Source organism: Podarcis gaigeae (assembly GCF_964106915.1).
Source record: "Podarcis gaigeae genome assembly, chromosome: 3".
Classification (NCBI taxonomy): domain Eukaryota; kingdom Metazoa; phylum Chordata; class Lepidosauria; order Squamata; family Lacertidae; genus Podarcis; species Podarcis gaigeae.
In genome coordinates, this window is record NC_139680.1 from 2671700 (window position 1) to 2684097 (window position 12398).

At 41.7% G+C, this 12398-nt stretch overlaps 1 protein-coding gene across 3 annotated transcripts in view; it reads left to right on the forward strand.

Moving 5' to 3' along the window:
- The window catches only part of PELI1 (pellino E3 ubiquitin protein ligase 1), an 84245-nt gene that overhangs the window by 31887 nt on the left and 39960 nt on the right, over window positions 1-12398 (forward strand). The gene's annotated exons all lie outside the window — the stretch shown is intronic.

Below are 12398 nucleotides of genomic sequence, written 5' to 3' on the forward strand. Positions count from 1 at the left end.
TCTCCCTAATGTGCTTTTAGGCATCATAAATATGTGCTGTTCAGCAACATATTAAGTTTCTAGATTGTAAGGCATAGGCATGGGCTTGCCATATGTGTGTGTGTGTGTGTGTGTACACTATTAATAATTTTTGAGTTAACAATTTGGTCATTTGGCATTTTTCAATTTATCATTTCATGGTAAAGTAGAACTTGGTCATAGCTGACCATCACCCAAATTGATAATAAATCTAAGGCCCTTGGACTATACCATAGTGGACTTTCCTGCCATGTGCCTCTCTTAAAATAAACAGAACAGAACTAGCCTTTCTACAGCTTCATTGAAGATGGTTATCTCTTATGCCACCTAGGAGCAAAGGAAAATGTTGGCGTGATAGCAAGAAAAGAAATGGGCATGTGCACTCCAGGATTCTTGCAGAAGGAAATAACACATGAAAGGGGGGAGGAGTCCTTTCTTTGAAAGAAAGATAAAGCATTTTCCCATTGGCCTGTGCAGTCAGTCAGCTCAAAATGTATGTGCAGTGCTCAGAGATGCTCGCTTGCCATTGCCTTGAGATAGTGTTGTTGGGGAATCTTCTCCTTGCTCATTTGATTACATCAGTAAGAACCAGCTAGAACAGGGGTCAGCAAACGTTTTCAGCAGGGGGCCAGTCCACTGTCCCTCAGTCATGGGGGGGCGGACTATATTTTGTGGGGGGAAATGAATGAATTCCTATATCCCACAAATAACCTAGAGATGCATTTTGAATAAAAGCACGCATTCTACTCATGCAAAAACATGCTGCTTTTCTCATCCCTCCATGGTCATAAAAGCCTCCTTCCTGGTGTGGACAGGAAAAAAAAACTATAGTGTGAGCTGAAAATGTGGTGCTTCTGTTGGACTGTATCAGTCCTTGTGTGCATCTGACTCTAACACCTATGATCTGAATATGCATCAGATTCTAATGAAGATATGGGAACATTAGACTTAAAAGTCACCAGCATTATGTGATGATGGGTAGGAGGAGGAAAGGGCCATGGGCTGGGTCTGGTCAAGTATACTGTTGTGATTGTGGGAAGAGCAAGGGGAAAGGTCTTCCATTGCCTCTTGCAGTGCCTTTCCTTGCCACCCACAACTTTGCCATCCGCAGGCAGGTGAGGTGAGGCTTCTCTCCCACATCTCAGGCAGCATCAGTAAACTCAGATCAGTGTTCACAGAGCTAAAGTGTGTAATGGGTGATTCTGCATGCAGCTTGCAGGTGCAGTTGTTCCTTACATGGTATGCAGTTTCAAGCAATGGCTCACATTTGTAAATGAGCTGTTACAGGTTAAACACCGGCAATCAAGCTTTCATATTGCCTGATGTTACCTAACTTTACAACAGAGTCTGTTCTAAAGTTCAGTTGTGAGTCAAATATGTCCCAGCCCCTTGGTTTCTCTTAGATCCAGGAAGACGCAGGTTACCTTCAATGCCAAACCATTGCATTTAGGTGTGTGACTGTTTGAACTGCCATATAAGTGAATGATAACAATTTGCTAGGTAAGGACAACATACAGTTGAAAAAGCATGGAGCTAAACTACATGGCTTGTATGTGATTAGCAAAAAAATCTGAAATTCATTACATATGTAGCCTTTCTATATTGTAAATATATTCCTTTCAGAGAAAGTCATAGCTCATTCCACTTCTGTAATGTACCACTAGGGATATGTTGCTAATTCTAAAAATATGTCAGTTCCTCAGTTTCCCACCATCTGCTGCAAACTTTGCTCCACCCTCTTTTTTGGCTGTTGTGTACATGCAGGTTTTCCTCTGCAGAATGAGAAAAAAACAAATGTAGTTAGTAGTTAGAGTTTCCGTGGTTACTTGTTTGATTCCAGGTAATAAAAGGAAATGGCTTGAAGCTTGTCTAGTAAACTTGGGGAACAAGCATAAAATTAGGCATCTTATGTGTGCTGTTGACTTTTATTTATTTTAGTTTTCGTGCAGTCTAAACCTTTGCATTTTATTTTCCTATTCTGTTAAAGTGAAAATAGCATTTGTCCATAGTTTTGTGACTTCTTCATAGACCAGATCCCCTTGAATCTGTATATGGAGAAATAAATGCATTCTTTTGCTAGCGTATCAGATTGCCTAACCAAAGGCAAACTGCACTGTACCTGTATATCAGAAATTAAGATTGTAGCTACTTTATAAGGTGGCAGCATGGTTTGGTCATGTGCATTACAATGTTCACAAGGTGCTGTGTATAAACAAATGTAGATCACGAGAAGCATGTAAATAATAATTCATTCAATTATGAGTCAGTTTGATGAGTTGTTCTTATTAAATCATTTAAAATCTTTTGGCTCTTGCGGTGTTTCAGCTCACTGATCTCTGTAGCACAGTTCATGTGGCAGCTGCCTGAGTAAGCCAGCTGAATGGCATTCTATATTGTTTCTATGAGGCAACTTACATGATGGGGCTTAGCAGCTTTTCATAACCTGTGCTACTATTTAAAATGGCAGATATTGGTCCTCTGCCAAGCCATGTGCAGCATTTAGTCGTGCTTTGCCAGTTAACTCTAATATTTCCTTCAGAGATCACCTTGATGGGTATTTTAAAAGGGCGGTGTGTGGGCGGGGGGGCTTCAAGTGGAAATGATTAGCAAGTTCTGCTTTTGTTCTTCAAAGCCCAAACTGCTATATTCCTGGCTCTTGGCAGACTCAGCCTGCAAGTACTTCGTGTTCTGCAGGACTTGTGCCTGATTTAGAGTATTGCATGTACTGAAAGCTCCCAAACCAGATTTTGTTCAGTTTTGTACTCTGCATCTAGTTTTATTAAATTCCCTTTGAGTCTTGCTTTTCATGGCGGATTTTAGGCTTCACCAGTCAATACTGGTGCCTGGAAATAATAATAAATAGCCCTCTTCATTCAAAGGAGTGTCTTTGGATTGAGCTGCTTTATGGTGTAAATCACAATTAAGAGGCTCTGATTAAACTTGTCAGGTTTGTTTGTTATTAATATCTTAACATCATGATGCAATTATTCCCCAGGCGGTTTAAAAAGCTGAGACAATTAGTTCTGTGAAACTTTTGGCTAGCCTATAGTTTTATTTGTTTCAGGTAGCCAGTAAGGCTATGTTTCTATGTAATGCTAAACTTAGGTTTAGTAAGCTCTATGGTGCCTTCACACAAGGGGGTAAACTGGGCAGGGAATAACTTAATATGTCTAGGGCTGTGCTATAAATTGATATACTGTATCATCTGATAGCAAACTTTAAATCAAATCATAACTTTTTTTAAAAAATGACCCTGCAATATATTACAAATTGTGTGTGTGGTATTCAAAAAGTTAGCCCTTGCTAACTCCGCCTCAGTCAGCTCTTCCCTGCCATCGCTACACAAAGAACTGCAGCCTCTTTCAGTTATCACAACCTCTTTTGGTTATGCTGCTGCAAAAATCGCCTTTGAGAACTAGTTAAAAGCTGAGCAAAAATCGTGCCTTCTGTGGGATTGTGCTGCTGCGCTCGTGCGCGCGCTCTCTCTCTCTCTCTCTCTGTCTCTCTGTGTGTGTGTGTGTGTGTGTGTGTGTTAACTGTTTCCCTTCTGAGCTTCCAAGGAACTTCTGAGGGATGCTGCTGCGCTCTTGCTCTCTTGCTAGGTAGGAGGGAACTCCCCCCCCCATGCTTGACTTGCAAGTTGCTTCAGAATAAAAAAAGGGGGACCCCCTGTGTTTGTTGTGTGCACCTTTCTTGGGGGGCAGAAGCAGCCCACAGGTTTCTTAATTACCCTAGCATATGAAGCTCCTGAATCCAAGCAGGAGGTAAATACTCTTGAGATGCTTGTTGGCTTGCAAGTTGCATCAGAGTAAAAGAATTAAAGCACCCTGCTCTGTTGTTTGAACTTCTTCTATCCCCCCATCGGCATCTGTGTCTCTCCCCATTTTCTCCCCCAGTCCCATTCCCTACCCTAGAACTCTTCTCAGTTCTCCTCTTGCCCCTTTGATATCTCATATTTGTAGCCTCTGTGTGACCCAACGTTCTGAACGCCTGGATTTCTTGGAGGCTCCTAAGGCTGTCGGACAGGATGCCATAAAGATGATGACAGGCTGCATGGAAGTCTGTGTGCTGCTTCTGCAGAGCCAAATACCATGCTCCACCACAAAAAAGTGGAGGACCTGGCACTGGCAGATGATGGATTAAAAGCAGAAAAAAAGCTAAAAGATATGTCTATTTGCCAACAGTGAACACTGAAGAATGCCCTTTGATATGGTGGAAGAGACATGAGGCATCCTTGACAATGTTGAAGGTGCTTGCAACTAGGTTTTGGGCTATTTGAGGAACATGTGTGCCATCTGAAAGTGTGTTCAGAATGGCTGGCAATGTTCTTCAAAGACAAATGGTGTCTGTATTGCCAGAGAATGCTGAAACACAAATTTTCCTTGCAAAACATATAAATTTCAGTTAATATTTTTTTGTTCTGTAAAATCTTATCCATTCCTTCTCGTTTGGCCTGGATTATAAAAGAAATGATTTTTTTTCTGGCAAGAAGAATATATTGTATAACAATCTTTTGTTCTGTTCAAATTTATTCATTCCATTCTTTCTATTTTGGTCTGGTTCAGAAAAGAAAATTAAGTCAATCAGGTAACTGAGGTTGTAGGATGTATAAGACTCAGTAGTGAATTACGTTTGAATATCTAAAATTGTGACACTGAATTGACTTTTTTCTTATTTAGTAATATAATTAAATTGTTAAGGAACATTCTCTCACCTTACTTTTGATATCTATTGATTACATCTACTTCTATTATGGTAGTACTATATAACATAGCAGTTGTAACAATAATGTTAAAGTAAAAATTTATCCATTTTATAATACGACCCATAAGTAGTAGCTCTCCAGAGCATTACCACTTTCATTTCTACATAGATCCAGCACTCTACTCCTATTGTTAAACTCCTTAACATATTGTCTCTCCTTAACATAGACTTTGAGGCTTCAAAGCACACACACTTCAGTAATCCTTGTGATCACCCTGTAAGGCAGACCAGTATCACACTGATTGTTAATACCAGTGCTATTGTTTTTGTATTGTGTTTTCCTGCTGTGTAATTAACCATGAACAAGCTATGCCTCAAAAGGTGACCTATGCAAAATTTTCTTGATAACTGTATACCCAAGGCCATATTTATATTTCTATGGCATAGTGATGCATGCTCTTTGCCAAGAAAAACTGAATTTGAAACTGCTTTGGTAGCCACAGGCAGGAGCAAGGAGTTACAGACAATATAACCCTGGCTCACTACAATTCCTACTAAGCGCCCTCCCGCTTTCTTAGGGGTTTCACAATCCATTACCAATATATATTCACAATCCATTTTTTAAAAACACACACACAAACACATAAAAGAAGATGAGAAACTAGATTAGAAGCTTCATTTTAAAAGCTACGTACATTATTTGCTATGCACTGAAATATATATATTTCTATACTTGTGCAGTGTACACAGTGCTGGCAAAAAATAGCATATAGATAACTAATTACATGTTTTAACTGTGAAATTAACAGTAGCTGCATTATTTCTAATTATGGTTATTCAACATTCTCCATTCAGTTCTGCAAAATGAAATAATTTCTCTGCTGGATGGCATTGAGAATGGACCAATATGACCAAATCAAATTTTCTACAACAGTCATCAGAAATAAAACTTGCCAAGAGGTGCCAAGACTTAGACCAGGCGTGCAGGGTTAACTTGGTGCAGGCTTAACTAGCTGGTGGGACCTGTCACTTCCCCTTCTGCCTGTTTGAGAGGATGCGTCAACAGCAGCAGCAGCAATGGCTTAACCTCCTCCAGAAACGTCCCGGGCTTTGCAGCAGTAGCAGCACTTCCTGCAGGATCCGTTAGCTGCCCCACCAGTGTGTCAGACTGGCATGGTGCCCGCTTCTTGGTTCCTGGGCTGGGCTGCAGCTGGCTGCTTCCTCGAAGGTGGTGCTCGTGCTTCCACCGGGACAGAGCACGTGCAAAGTGCACAGCTGGCCTAGCCAAGGCATGGGAGCAGAGGGGTTGTGCTTGCTTTCCATGCAAGGCTTTCTCTGACTCGTGTCGCAGCTGGAGAAACAGCACTTCATGGGGCCAGCAGCTGCTTACTCGGGGTTCGGGCGGGACGCAGAGGCGGCAGATTTATTCAGTTGCCACACAGTGGCACCAAGACTTTTTGAAGTGCTCGCAAGATTGCTAAGTATAAAACTACTAATACACGTTTTTAAATGCATCTGAGGCAGGAACCTAGCCATATTACTAGATTGTAAAGAGGTGGAGGAGATAAGTGACTGGAGAATATGTATTGTTAAACTTGGATGTGGGTGGACTTCAGGCTTCCGTGATCTCTCATGCTCCATAATCTAGCTGCCCAAGCTGGTCACCAACTGACATCTTCAAGTGGTGATGGCAGAGCCAGCCTGTACCCTATAAGGCACTGGGATGACCTAGTTATAAAGAACAAATCCTCATTTCAGTACCTGCAAGTTAGGGATTCTGACTTCAAACCCTAAACTTGCATCTGGAAGCTGGGCAAAGACCTTGTCACAGAGAATAGTACCATTTTGTAGATGAGCTCTGAAGCTGAAAGAGGAGTAGTTAGCCATTAAATCTGTGGTACGCCCCTACCCACCACATTTTATGGCTGGGAAACATTGAGGCACAATCTTTGTTTTGGAGGTCTATAAGGAAGTTACAAAGAATTACCTCATGTCACATTTTATTCTTCAGAATAATTGCAGGTTGTCTGGAATACCAGGGGTGGCATTTTGAGATGGAGAGCTTGGAGGCAAGATTCACAGCAAGGCTCAAAGGCAGTGTTTGAAAGTAGCCAGACGCATGTTGCACCTCGCTATTGGGTGCCAGGATGGCACCTGAGCAGGAGCAGTGAACAGTGTTATAGTTCATTATTGTAGCTCGTCTTCACTTACCCAGCCCCAGTGCCCTGCTCACAGTTGTGAAGAACATTGTATCAATGATCCATGTCACCATTAAGAAAAAGAGGAATAGGCCAATATATATATGGACTGTCGCTGGATCAAGTGACTTTTTTTCTTTCAGTTCTCAAAGTTCTTAATGTAGTTCTTAATGTTCTTAATGTTCTTAAGGTTGTCAAATGCCAGGTGATTAACTGATAATCAGTTACAGTCAGTCCATCATTTGAAAAATAAGCTTTTAGAGCCGTCTATTCCAAATATGGCTACTAGACATTCTGTTTTAGCGACTGTAACATTGGCTTAAGGAGCCATTTGACGTCTAGCTTATATATCTGAGTTTCTAACACTGCTCAAAAGTCTGCTATTGAATATATTCAGCAGTAAGTGCAATAAAAGCTGATTTAGTTTTCATAGGGTGGAATTGAACATTGTGCTATGATGAATGTTCCATCTGTGCAAGCACCTAACTTTGCCAGATGGAATTTCCCCCCTTCTCTTCCCTGTCCCACTGTTCTGGGCTATGTTCTGACCCTCAACAAAGATCCCAAGCACTTTGGCCCCTGGACAGATATCATCTTTCTTGTTGATGCATCTGCCATACCTGCAGGCACGTATTCATTTACCTTGGCTGCTCAGAGGCCCACATTCAGCAGAGTTCCACCCCGGCCATTGTTGAGAGTTCCTTTAGCTCGGCGTCACCTCCACTGGCTGAAAGCAATGTTGGCTGCTGGAGTGACTGGTTAAAGGGCTTGTCCACACTTCTGCGTGTCCCATGCCTAGAAAGCAGAGGTCTGTGTGGTTTTCTACTTGCCCTGTGCTTTCTAGGCATTGGGTCCGAGTGGTCTTGCCTTTTCCCCATCCTGGTGCATTCAAGATGTTTTGGACTTTAACTCCCCTCAGCCCCTGACCATTGGGTATGCTGGCTGGGAATAATGTGGATTGCAGTCCAAAATTCCTGAAGAGCACCAGGCTGTTTTAGATTTTAGCCTTAATTTTTTTTGTTATAATAATAATTTATTATTTATACCCCACCCATCTGGCTGAGTTTCCCCAGCCACTCTGGGCTGCTCCCAATCAAGTGTTTCAGACTAATTGGTAGTATAACATTGCTGCTAAAAGCTTTCGGGACTACGGTAAGTAGGCTGAAAATGAGTAAGGCCGCACCTGCCTTGCCTTGCCTTCTCTGTGGTGAAACATCATTCAGAGTATCTAGTTGTCCTGAGTCATAGCAACATGACAAAATTAAGCAGGTAGTTTTGCTTATTGCATTGTTTTATTGGAGACTATTGAAACCTTCAAAAGTCTGGAGATCAATGACTATCCCTGCCACAACTTTGGAGGACAGTTTTTGTTTCAAGCCTGAGTATATTTTGTATGTGTTTCTTTCAGGTATGACGATTTATGCACTGGGTTTCTTTGCCCATTAAACATCTGAGGGCTTTTTTCAGCTGGAGGGGTACATCTGTAAATATAGAAAAAAATATAATGTTGGTTACAACTGTAATCTGTTTATTATATGGTTATTTGCCTCCTGGAAGCACAAGGAGTCAGTTCAGATGTAAACATTCAACATGCTTACTCTCCTGATCCATGGTTTGGAGAATCAGGAACATGCTACTTCAGTTTGTTTGCTTTTTATTACCTTTTAGGACAAAATTTCCCCTTCAAGGTGGTGGTTAAGATGTCCAAAAATGCAACTAAACCATGGTCTGGCAGATCTGAAATGAGTTGTACTTGTGCAGCCACCTCCCACCCCGTTCTCCCTGTGCCCTTGGCTTAATAGAACCCTTCCTGGTTTGTCCAGCCACAGTTCACAGTGACTTCCAATCTGGCTTGCCTGCTCTCCCTCAACTGCGACTGCATGCCAATTATTTTTCTTTAGGTTTTTGTTTTATCTGCATAAATGATTGGGAGACATTGGCTATGCTCCTGTCTCTTCCAACAGTCAGCAAAGAAATCACTTGAAACATGTTGACTGATGGATGTAGTAGGACTAAGCTTGTTGCAGGCTGAGGTGGTAAAATGGGTTTGTGTCGCTTCAGAATGCAGATTGGAAGATTAGTCTTTTAATGCTACCATGCATTCAAGTGGAAAGTGAACAAAACTGGGAACCATAGAAGATGCCTCATTCTCCCAGCTGAGGGGAGTGGGGTGACTAAGCTGGTGGTGCATGTCAAGGAACCACCCTGAGATCTTTTGGTGAAGGGTGGTATAGAAATTTAATAAATAAAATAAAATTTCCTTGCACATAAGAAATAGCAGGGCAGGGGAAGAGCAGACTTACCTCTTGATATGCCAGTTTTCTGCCTGCGTGCTTTTTTGTGGCATTCAAAATTGGGAGGTACGGTCTATTTTGCCACATCATTCCCATCTCATTCTGTGTGAATAAAGTCAGTCTTATGCCACTGTGTTAATTACATATGTCATCTCAGGACTGCCTTGTAATATTCTAATTAATCTACTTCCAGAATCCAAAACTTTCAGGATTTTCATGGCTTTCATGGAAGTGTGAGCTCTGACTGACAGAACGCTGGGTGTGGTTTTAGAGAATAAACTGTTTTGGAAGTATTTTGTCTCTTGTTTGTTTTAAGCAAGATTTCCAATAAATGGTTCTCAGTATTTCAGCCCTTGGTAGCTAAAATGTATGGCATTCTATGACGACTTTCCCCCCTGAAATGCGTGTTTAACAAATCTTGGCATAGACAGTAGTGCTAACATGGAACACATATTGGAATAAGTTTCTGTGCCCATTTCAGAACACTGTGTGTACTGTACTTTGTTCATCTTTCAGTATAATTTCAATAAAAGCTAGAAAAGGGGTTTGTATTAATAAAAGCTAATATTTTTATTTTTCAAAATCTGGGCTTGAGATGTAGAAAGCATTCGTGCAAACATGCTGCATATCCCAGCCTAATTCAATGAAATCTGCTGTGTACTGGTTATTGGCTGCTGGTTCTTTGGCTAGTAGAACATGGAAATCCTTAATTGCACAATATGGTTTGCAATTAGGTGTATTGGACCTATGCTTTTATTTTCATTTTATGGTGGAGTTTATGTTGTTGGTTCCCCCTAAATAGTTTTCCTCCTTATCAAAGAGGAAGGTTTTTTAAAACATTTAAAGGAGATTATCTTCTTGCTTGCCCTCCCTTTGATAAAAACAGAGATTGGTGGCATGGGGGCTTTGGGGGGGCCCTTCGGGGGGTGAAGGGGAGAAGATTTAGCTGGCTGCCTTATGCTGAAATGGGAGGTTGAGTACCATGTGAGAATGATGGGAAATGTGTGGTTTTTTGTAAGTAGCTCAAGCAAATGCATGCCTACAGTGGTACTTCGGGTTACATACGCTTCAGGTTTATTTAATATATTTTTAAAATCTACTACTCCTTAAGGCCCTCCACCGCTACAGGGAGCCTCAAGGCCCTTGGCTGTTGTGGGGAAGCGTGGCGCACCCTCGCCTGCCACGGGGAGGTACAGAGGGACCTCTGCTGCCGCAGGAAGGCCTGGCAAGACTGTCCGCCATCGTAGATATACATACAGTATTGTGATATTTAGCTGGTGATATATCGTGATGTTTGTGTCACTTCAGAATGCAGACTAGAAATCCATTATTATGGCTGTTGTTAGGCTACCAGTACCTGCATGCAGCAAACTCACTCTATTTTGTAACTGTAATGAGGCATGGAAGTCATATCTTGCTCTCAATTTCGCCTCTCTTCCAGAAATAGTCTTCAGTTATACAGAGGTTCAAATACCTTAACCTTGTGCCTCCAATAAGAATTGCAGGCAAATGTACCTCAAAAATGTACAGACATTTTTACCCTGTTCAGACCATTTTAGTCACAGATTGTCCTAAATAGTGTGGAGAACCTCCATGGAGTAGAGGAGGATCCCTGGGTCGCGCGTTAACTCATGAAGTACAAGAGACCAGTGGAAAGTTGGGTGCCCGAGTGGGGAGCCTGGCCAGTGCTCGCCTCTGCTCTCCCTCGTGTGTTTGCATACATCTGAAGACATGAGCATCAGAATAGGGGTATAGTATTGTAACATATTTAAGAAACCTAGAAATTTAATGATACTGGGTTTGTACCAAGGAGCCCAATATATTGCCTCTGTAGTTCAATATCAAGAGAATCTAAACTACTTCAGTGAAAGTAAATTTCTAATGTTCATGGTTGCTGGGAGAACTCTCAAGAACATGCTGGTGGACCTTGTAAAATGTTGACAGTACAGTGAATTGGTATCTATGACTTCGCTACTTAGCATGCGTTTCAGCATGAATGCCCTCTGCATATTCCTAGCCATTGATATATGCTGGTGGCTATTATTATTATTATTATTATTATTATTATTATTATTATTATATTTCTTGAATTTATATGCCGCCCTATACCTGCAGGTCTCAGGGTGGTTCACAGAATAACATCAGAATATAAAACCATAAAATAGTCAAAATAAAAACAGCAACCCAATAACCCCCCAACACATTTTAAAAGGGCATAGGATGTCAATCAAATCAACCAAAGGCTTGATTAAAAAGGAATGTTTTTGTCTGGCGCCTAAAGGTGAATTTCCCTGGCAGAGCATTCCTCAGATGGGGGGCCACTGCAGAAAAGGCTCATTCTCATGTTGCCACCCTCTGGACCTCTCGAGGAGGAGGCACACAAAGAAGGGCCTCTGAAGATGATCTCAGGGTCCCGGTAGGTTTAAATGGAAAGAGGTGGTCCTTGAGGTATTGCAGTCCTGAGCTGTTTAAGGCTATATAGGTCAAAACCAACACTTTGAATGGGGCCTGGAAACTAATTGGTAGCCAGTGCAGTCAGACCAGGATTGGTGTAATATACTCAAACCGTCTGGCTCCGGTGAGCAACCTGGCCGCTGAATTCTGCACTAGCTGAAGTTTCTGAACCGTCTTCAGAGGCAGTAATCTAACCCTCTCTTACCACTCTGTTCCAAAGATTCTAAATTTGCAAAAGAGGAGAAAATCACAAGTACAATTAAAACTGAGAAGCACTTAGTAAAGCTTCTGTCAGACTGAATTACTATTGTAGAAAATGAGACAATATCAACTCACTTGTAACAGTTCTACTTAAATATTTAAGACTCCTTCTTGTGCCTTGGTATAATTTTGCCCAATGGCTGTGTTTGGATGTAACACTAAACCATAGTTTAGCGGTGTGTGAATGAGCCTCTGGCTCCTACATTCCCCCCTTCCCTTTTTTCCAGTGATGTGGTCAGGTAGGAGGAGATTGGAAGAGTCTCCATTTTCAGCTAACCAGAGTTTGTCATTTCTATGGCCAGTCCCTAGATTACGTGTTGGCATAAGAGTTCTAGAGAGCACGTTTAGGTTTTTTTTCCATATGTTGTGCAAGTAGCAGAGATGGGAAGCCGAGGCCCAGACCTTTCACCAGGCACCAGGAATGAGTGAGAGTTGGGTTCTTCTGCACAGTCTTGAAGCAGGTGGTGTG